The sequence below is a fragment of the Gordionus sp. m RMFG-2023 genome, chromosome 4 (genome assembly GCF_954871325.1).
Source record: "Gordionus sp. m RMFG-2023 chromosome 4, tfGorSpeb1-WG-v2, whole genome shotgun sequence".
Taxonomy (NCBI): domain Eukaryota; kingdom Metazoa; phylum Nematomorpha; class Gordioida; order Chordodea; family Parachordodidae; genus Gordionus; species Gordionus sp. m RMFG-2023.
The window spans coordinates 1,248,764-1,258,052 of NC_088778.1; the positions used below are offsets into that span (position 1 = coordinate 1,248,764).

General features: G+C 29.8%; 1 long non-coding RNA gene across 1 annotated transcript; it reads left to right on the top strand.

Annotated features, from left to right (window-relative positions):
• The first annotated feature begins 7,457 nt into the window (after window positions 1-7,457).
• On the top strand, window positions 7,458-9,035 carry LOC135928484 (uncharacterized). Its single transcript, XR_010572348.1, has 3 exons — window positions 7,458-7,516; window positions 7,950-8,119; window positions 8,764-9,035. It is a non-coding gene; the product is annotated as an uncharacterized LOC135928484 (long non-coding RNA).
• The last annotated feature ends 254 nt before the right edge of the window (window positions 9,036-9,289 follow it).

Sequence of the window (9,289 nt, forward strand, 5' to 3'; positions counted from 1 at the left end):
GATTTAGAGGGGAAAACAGATTTATCTAGTAATGCTTTCCTCCCTCTCCCCTTTAGCAAAAAAATCCAGGATAATGCCACTATCAAACTTTAATTTTTTTTTTAAATTTAACATTTTAAGATTTTTTTCACCAAACAATGATAAAAACGATGGTCATGTCATGTTATATTGTATAAACTCATAATATGTACTTACTATCGTAGGAACACTTTTAACACACACACGCTTAAAGGTAATTCGAAGATTCGTTTTATATAATAATAAAGGTTATTATCGTACTAGCTTCACTATCCTCTATAAAAGTCGTAAAATATTTTTATCGGCCACTGGTCATTCTCTATAATATACATATCTATGATAACTTCGCGATATCCCGTTAAAATAAAAAAATTATATTAAAAATAATATTATATTAATTATAATATAACTTGGTCTGACTTTATATTTGTTACTAATTTTTAGGTCATTTTGATATTTGTCATATATGTTAAGGGTATCTTAAATCATTAAACCGCGTTTTTAACAACTAGGCGTGAACGATTAAGAGAATATTATTTTATTTATTTTTTTTACAAGATAATTTATATTATATATATATATACTTACTAATTTAGGGGAACTCAGTATTTCATCCAGAATAATATTACCCAATCATGAAGAAGACTTTGGTTTGTAGAAGGAACAGAGGTTTGGACAGCTGTTAGAGAAATCTAGAGGCTTGGGTAATATTTTTCTGGCTAATTCTTTTTACACACTCGTATAACGTTTATATTCCTCTCATTTCCTATATTCTAAGGATGGAAAATCGAGATTTTTTTTTTGATCTTAGGATCCTCTTTCAAAGGAACTTTGCAGAGATCAAATTTGTATCTGGCTCCTCCCCCCCCCCACCCCCATTTAGATTTAAATCCCTTTTTTTTCCCCCATTCTTAAGCCCAACTAAAGTGATTTTTTTTAAACTGGCAGAATAATTGATTTTCCATATCAACTTTATTATAAAAGAAATTGCTTTAAACTTGCTGTAACAATATAGAAATTTTTTTTTAAAATGTACCATTCTGACGGCCAGAAGTCATTGGACGATAATTTTATTATTGGGCATTAACATTTATTTTTAAAAAAACATTAAAAAAAAACAATTTTTTGTTTTATATGTAAAATATAATATCTTTCATAAAAAACTCTAAATTGTAATAAATATTATATTATTTTAATTGTGTTGAGTTTTTTTTTAAAAATAAGTTAAGTTTTCTATTCTCAGTTTTTTTCACGTTTCAATGTTAAGAAAGAGAGAAAATATTTTTAAAAAAAAAACTTCATTATTAATGAATAGAATAATATAAAAAATATAATTTTTTGACCTTTTTCCATTCTTTCTTTCTTGTTTAACATATATATTATATATTATAACAGATCTATTATTGTCAAATTAACTCCTATCTTCCACGTATTATATATAAATAATTTTTAAATAAAGAAATAAGTTTGTTAAATACGAATTATTTTCTTAAAGATTTCTAGCTAGAATTATATATATATATGCATGTATCCCCTATCTCATAAATACCATTATTATAGTTTTATGAATATATTTTTTTTTAAAAAACCACTTATTGATAATATTAATCACTTTTTTAAAATCTTCTTAATGATAAAATAATTTTTCCTTGTGTATAAAAAAGATCTTAAATGTTTTCCACCATTCAAGTGGGTAAAATTATATTTTTTTAATTTTTTCGCGTTTTTTTTATTATTAATTTTTAAAAAAATTTTATTTTTTTTTAAATGGCTGGTCTAAATCAAACAACCAAAGGTAATATATAATAAGTTTTGGCTTATAACATATCTTGATAAGCAGAAGAGTCGTAAAAAGATACTTTCCAAAAGTATCCAGATACATATATTTCGTTAAAAAACATATACATTTCGATACAAATACGTGAATACATGGTCTAACGATACATATATAGGTACATAAATCGACTAATTCAAGTTCACCTATCAGAAGTGCATGCAGAAAAAAAGATTCAGTTAGCAAATGAGGGGCAGGTTTGATTTTTTTCCCTTTGTTGAAAAGTAAGTTGAGATAAATTCGTTTTTGGAATTCGAAACTGGGATAATCGTTCTCGCCTAAACCCCCCCCCCTAAGGTTTAATTATTTTTTGAACAGCTGGAAATTCGCCCAAAACGGTTTCTTTACCGACTTTCGCGGTATTTTGAAGTACGCGCCACTTTTTAACAAAATGAATTTGTCGTTCTGGATTATGGTTATGACAATGGTCTTTACCTATAGAATGGGATGCAAATGATCAGGCAAAATGTCATCCATAAAGGAATATAGAAGTGGTTACACGACAGAATAGACGTCAAAACTTTCATAAATATTGCCAGTGGAATGATTTAAAGGAGAAAAAAAATTAAAAATTTGAATGGAACCAATAAATCATCTGTTTTTTTTTGCAACCTATTCCACATAATAATTCAAAAGAAACTCTATAAATCCAAGATATATCTCATTTACATTCGATATAGTATTTGTAGGTTAGTGTTGAAAAAAAAAACAAGGTTTCCTCTGATTTGTGATTGGTCAGGACGTAGGTTTTATTCCCATTACACGATTGGACAGAATGGGCGGACAAGGATGTTAGGATTATAGATAAGATTTTTTTTTATTAAGCCATTTTAATTGGTAAAATCTTTTAGGCAATGCAAGCCACCTCAATAGATGTCCAAAACTTTTCTGCTGCAAAATGTTAGCAAATTTTCCCGAGCTTTGAGTAAATCATTACTTTGGATATTGAGTTAGCCGTTTAACACTACTTTGGGGGCCATTTTTTTAAAAAAACTTATTTGGGATTTATATATCATAATTTGTTTCGTTTTATATTCTGATAGCGATATTACCCCATAACCCCCCTAAATAAAATGAGCAAACCCCACACCTCCTATCTCCCCCACCCTCCCACCTACCCTCCTTCGTCCATATTACTCTTCATGGTAGAAGGGTCAGTCTTTCACTATTTATTTTACGGATTCAACCAATCAACAAAGGGCATTCATTGAATCGTTTTCGAAATTGCTAGAAAGTGCGATAACCTTCGGTAGCCCTTCTCCTTTCTAGTATAGACTCCAGAGGGACTTTCGAAATTGTCTAAACACGCATAGAGGATTGCAAATAGTAATATAGGAATATAACGTTAGTGAATTGAGTTTTATTTCACCGAATAATTAAGTATACAACACACATAAACAAAAACTTATATATATATATTACTATACTTATAAGATTACAAAAATAAAGTTTTAATAATTAATATTATAAAGCAAAAAAAAATAAAATCATTTTTTTTTTTAAAGATAGATAAATTTATTATTTTATGATATGTAAATAATAATATACATTTAACAAAATTAAGTTGGCTAATAATAAAGATTCGAAAAGAAATACAAGTGGTCTGGAGTTGTATTCAGCACTTAACCGAAAGCTCTGACGATTTCTTCTTGGTAATGCAGGTGGATACTAGAAAGATCATCACTATACCGGCCGGGAACATTAGCCCGACGAGCCATATCAATTTACCCACAGGGAAATAGTTGTCGAACGATGAATAGCTCTTGCGCGATTTTTTCGTTGTAACAGATGCGTCCTTGAATGACAGCTGATCACTGTAGTTGTGTCCTTGGAGGATCAGGCCAGATTTCAGGGGGCTCCTAGGCCTGGGATTAAAAAGGCTGGATATGATATCGATAAAAGTGGCGTGACTATGGTTGTCAGGCTTGTCGGGATTTGAAAGGCGATCCTTGTCGTTATCAAACTCTTCGCTATCGTTGTAAAGGTTAGGGGAAGATTTACGGCGAGTTGGCGCTTCTTTTACTGGAGCCTTACCCCTGTGCGTTTTGCCCCGGAAGATGCTCGTCCATGAACTGATCACCAGGAAGATTCTTTTGCCGGCACCGGATACGTTATGATGCCCGACAGTGTGGGAACCGTTTAGTATTTTTTGACGGTGATTGCGCGGCTTATTTTTCGAGTAGCAGGCTCTTGTTAGACATTTGTACGCCGTATCGTTGATCGTGCAGGTGTAGCTATCGGTACAATGTTTGCGAAACAAATGTGTCGTATTTTTAGGCTGCTGTTGAGAATCATTTAAAGTGGCGAGAAAATTGTTCTTCTTGCAGTTAGTCACGTGGAAATACTTGAAGGTCCCATTATTTTGATGGTAGTAACAGTTGTAATAGGTCTGATAATCCAAATCGTAATTGTAAGCGGTTAAAATAAGAAGGCAAAATGTGATAATGTTGTATAATATCATGTTTAATTTCCGCAAAAGATATTTTTTTTGTAATTAATTTAAAAAAGGGAAAATTAAATTAAAATTTCATATTTTTATATCGCGACGAATTTAAGGTAACAAGACGTTAATTATTATGTAAGACTAATTAGTTAGTAAATTAATTGTATAATGTTAGCTTATAGAATGAATAGAATAATAAGTTCTATAATTCTTAAATATTTAAACCTAAAATTAACTTTTATAACTTATAATTTTATTATTTTCGTTTTTATGTGAAATAAACATATCCTCAAAACGCAGTAAAAATGCTCTTCATATATGGGATGGGCCTATAAAATACATTCATTCATGTGTAATATAGTAACTTATAGTATATGAGGGTTGAGCTCTGCATGCTGACTTTGCTCTTAACATATGTTGTACTCCTTTTGAATGTCAGATTATGAATGACAAATGTCACTAAAATTTATTATATATATATATTTACTAAATAAAATTATTAAATGATTGATTTAGATAACCAATTCCTCTTGTTATAAATTGTCGCAAAATCGGTTATCATTTAACCAATTAGGGGAACACCGGGGGTTAAACGATAAGCGGGATAATGGCGTTCCCAGCTGTTTTCATTGATGTACACTTTTAATGTGAGCGCATCGTAAATCTAGGTATTATATCATAATGTCATTGATCCCCCTCTAAAGGTTCTATATAGAAATATTTTTCCAAAATAAACCGAAGTTTGTATATACCATAGGATTATGCAAATGCCTAGGATAGGTCGGTTTTTTTAGGGCAAGTTTTCGGCCAAAAAGCCCACCCGTCTAATTGTTTGAGAATTATTTCGATGGCTAGTTTGATTCTTTATCAATTTATTTTAAATAAACAGAAACAACATGCAATATTATGAATATTTTTTAATAAATTGAAGTCTTTTTCTCCTCGTTTAACCCAAAAAATTATTTTTTTAAAAAAAAAAACTACAGTTACTTTAAAAATTTTTTTTATATTTTTTAAAAAAAAACTACAGTTACTTTAAAAAATTTTTTTTAGCCCGACCACTCAGGCCCGAAGTATGGGCGTGGGCTAGCGAAATCAGCCTTTTACAGAACTCTAGTCTAGGCTGCGACTGGATAAAGTTTACCCTAAACTTCTATCCCGCCTAGAAACTGAGGTCGAATTTAATTTAGTGAACTACTTTGAGCATACCCCTAGAGTATATCTCACTAAAATTTCAATAGTGCAATTGCGTGGGACCCCTTCTACAATTCTTGTTAGAGGTTTACGTATTTTGTTTATTTAGTGAGTTGTCTAGGGAGCGAACCGCAACTGTGTTCAAGATTTATTGGCATTTTAAAATATCAAAATAAAATTAACAACAATAAATAATAGTAATAACCTTTGGGGCTACGAATAGTCCCTGACTAAAGTTTTTTTTTTAATGGTTTTCCTAGAGCACAATAAAAGCAAACATGTGTTTAATAAATTATTGTATAGACTGTTATAAATTTTGTTTCTTTTCAGGGCGAATAAATACCGAATCCGATCTGAGTCCAACTGACCGAACCTGGTAAGTGACGCACACTTTTGGGACCTGGTTCAGACTACGTTTTTTTATATGAATATTATTTTTTTAAGAATAATTACCAAGAAAACTTGCTTATTATCCTTCTGGGCTCTGTTAGGGTTCGTCTGTATTTCTAAACTTATTTCTGTTTACCTTTGGATTTGTTACAAGTGTGTACTAGCTGCCATTATTTTTGAATAAAAGACTCCCAGAATATTCTGCCATTTTATTTTGTTTAGAGATCAGAAATAAGTGTTCAGGTCTTATGATATAAAATCATTTATAATTGCGTTTGTGTCCTTCAATGACATGTAATAATATCTGGACTGACTTCATCAAAAGCGAGCATCAATGAAAAACAGCTGGGGACGCCATTTTGATTTACCATATCTTTATTTAAAAATTTATTTTAAACGACAAGGTCAATTTTATTAAAGAATTGACACCCGATCATCGAGATAATGCGGAAGCAAGTTTATCTATTTAAATAGTAGTTTTTAACATGAGAATAATTACTGTATCAGTTACCAAAATGGCGGATCTAGCTGATTTGAATTCAAACGAATTATTTAATGAATGCACAGTTAGCCTAGGTATTATTATACGTCATTGAATCTAGTACTATTGATGCAGGGCTAGTAAATACGAAGGTCTTGCGTTCAAATAGGAATTGGCAAAAAAAAACAAACGATTTTTTTATTCCTTCAGAATTATTTTTATTGCACTTTTGCAAAAGAGAATAGAAAAATCGTCTTATTAAATAAATAGAAAATGTTAAGATCTCAAGCATAACATTGACACAGGGCCATTATTTATAGTAAACGCGTTATGTTTAAAGCGTTGCGTTATTCAATCGTAAGCCTTTACTTTAAAAGATAAGATAATATGGAAATAATTATTTTACACAACATTTTAGAAAATATCATATGCCTTTTATGTTTAAATTAAATATCGAATTCGCTATTTTTTTTATCATCGCATCGCAACATATGTTATTCAAATTTAATCATGGCGCTATCATCATAACGTTTAGTATTTATAAACTGTGGCTATCTTTTGGCTCTATTTTGTGAATATGTTGCGCTAATTAAAGTGTCGTAGATGGTGCCCACGAATTGAGCGTTGGCGTTTTGCGTTCCTTGTTTAAATTTGAGGTTGTCTTTTAATCAATATCCGATTCGAAATTTCAAATAAGTTCTCCAAAAAAAAAAGGATTTGTCTTTGAAAATTATGTTATCGTCTGCGTTCCGATTTCTTTAAATTCTAAATATTCCATTTTTAGGATATAAGTAAGTTTTTTTTAATATATATTATACATTTTATATATTATAACAAAACTGAGAATAAAAGATGTATTGAAGAAGGTAAACCTGTTTGCGTTTTTTTTAAATGTTTGCTAACTCCAAGCGGTAATTTTACCAATTTGCAGGAGGCCATTTGAAAGACATTATTGACGCTTGCAACATAGCGTTTGAAACATCCAATTTGTTGGCACTATAACGAGGAAAGCGTTTAGTTATAAGATAGCAAAGCCAAAAAATGTAGCTTTTTGGCCTAAATAAACATTTTTTTTAAAAAAATTGATATCATAAATTTTTTTATCGTCTGCTTACTAGTTTGTAATAATTTCCGAATAATTTACATAATTTAAAAGGTAAAATATGTAAATATAATGTTGTATTTTAACCTATACCATTTGTAATATTCATTATATATATAAACCGCTGAAGCATATGCGTGGTGTGGCCAAGAGAGAGGACAAAGGAGAAATCCCCCTCTTTTCCGAATTTGCCCGTTCTTGTAAAATTATTTTAAGCTAATCCACCTCACCCACTGCCACCCCCCCCCACCCTTTAAATATGTATACAATATATCATTATACTAGAATTTGAAAGAAAAATTAGCAAAAGTTGATAATTTTTTAAAATACCGACTAAAAACTCAAAATATTTTAGAAAAAAAAGAAAAATAACCCTCCTTTCCTCTAGCAAAATCTTGGCTACACCTATGATCTCAAAGTGGAATAGAAAATTTAATGAGCTATGTACTTAAATTTATAAAAAGTTTCTTCCTTTTTTGATATTTAGAAATTCTGTTTAGAAACAATACAAACCGGGAACCCAATCAGCACTTACGATTTTTTCCGGTTTCGTTAATATGTCCTACTTTTCTTAAATAGCCCAAAATTGTACGTGATCGGATCGGTCGAACAAACCCCGGACCGGTTTTGACCCGGAAAAATATGTCCGATGTACAGGTTTTAATCTTATCTTTTTGGTAGTTTATTACTCTCATATTTATCATTAAAATAAGATTAAAAAAATTTAAAGCTACATAATGGGTAGATATCCCATGCAAAATATAATTGTTACTAAACCTAATTTTTAGGGTTTTTGAACAATTTAATTCCTTAACCAGAACCGAACCCTAAACCTTTATAAAAAATAATTTTTCCTAGCGATCCTCTGGTGATACCCAATGGCATTGAGGTTTTTTTCCTCATTAAATACACATTTGAATAGAAATCAGACAGGTGTAGTTGTCACAAAGAAGTGCTGTGCCCAACGATGTCACAAAATATTTAAATTTGAAAGCTCTGACTTAATTTGAATGTCTGTTCACCTCTATTTTGAAAAACGAACGCGTTCAAATTGAACGCCTTTCGTAAACGAAGTTAGTTTCTTTGTGAAAAAAAAATGACGAACGACGTTTCTTTTATTTTTGGCGAACTTTGAACGCGTTCGTTTTGTTACGTTCGTTCAATTTTAGAAAATCTTTTAAGAAAAAAATGTTAGTTTTTAATCAGATGTTTTCTTTTATCACATTTGATTTTTTTTTTTTAACCAACCACTATTTCCGTCTTACAGTAGAGATTATTGATTCATCATTTATATTTTATAGATATAGCGTTAAACCATGGATTATTCCAAATCCAATCATCTTTGATTCTACGAATTCGGAATTAGATGACTTAACATTACCATCAAATATAAAAATTTTCGGTTCGACCCGGGTTTCATATTTTTAGGCAAGGCCCGGCTTTTAAAAAAAATTTTCGGACCCGGCCCGGATATTTTTTAAAAATATATTTTATTTATTTTTGATTTTTATAGCTATAATAATGGCGATTTTAAATATTTGAAATAATATGTATTATAATATAAAATAGTTAATTATAGATTTAGAATTTATTTATTTTAAGTTGTGATTATTCGAAATTTAAAATTATTATTTTTAAGTTTTAAGGTTTTTTTTAGTATTATTAGATTTGTATATTTTATAAATAATTAAATTTTATTTGACGTATAAAAATTCTATATATTAAAAAATTAAGATATTTTTTTTTATTACAATTATTATAACTATTAATTGTAAACATAGCCAATAAATATATTGATTAAAAGTTATATTGTATTTACGATTAAAT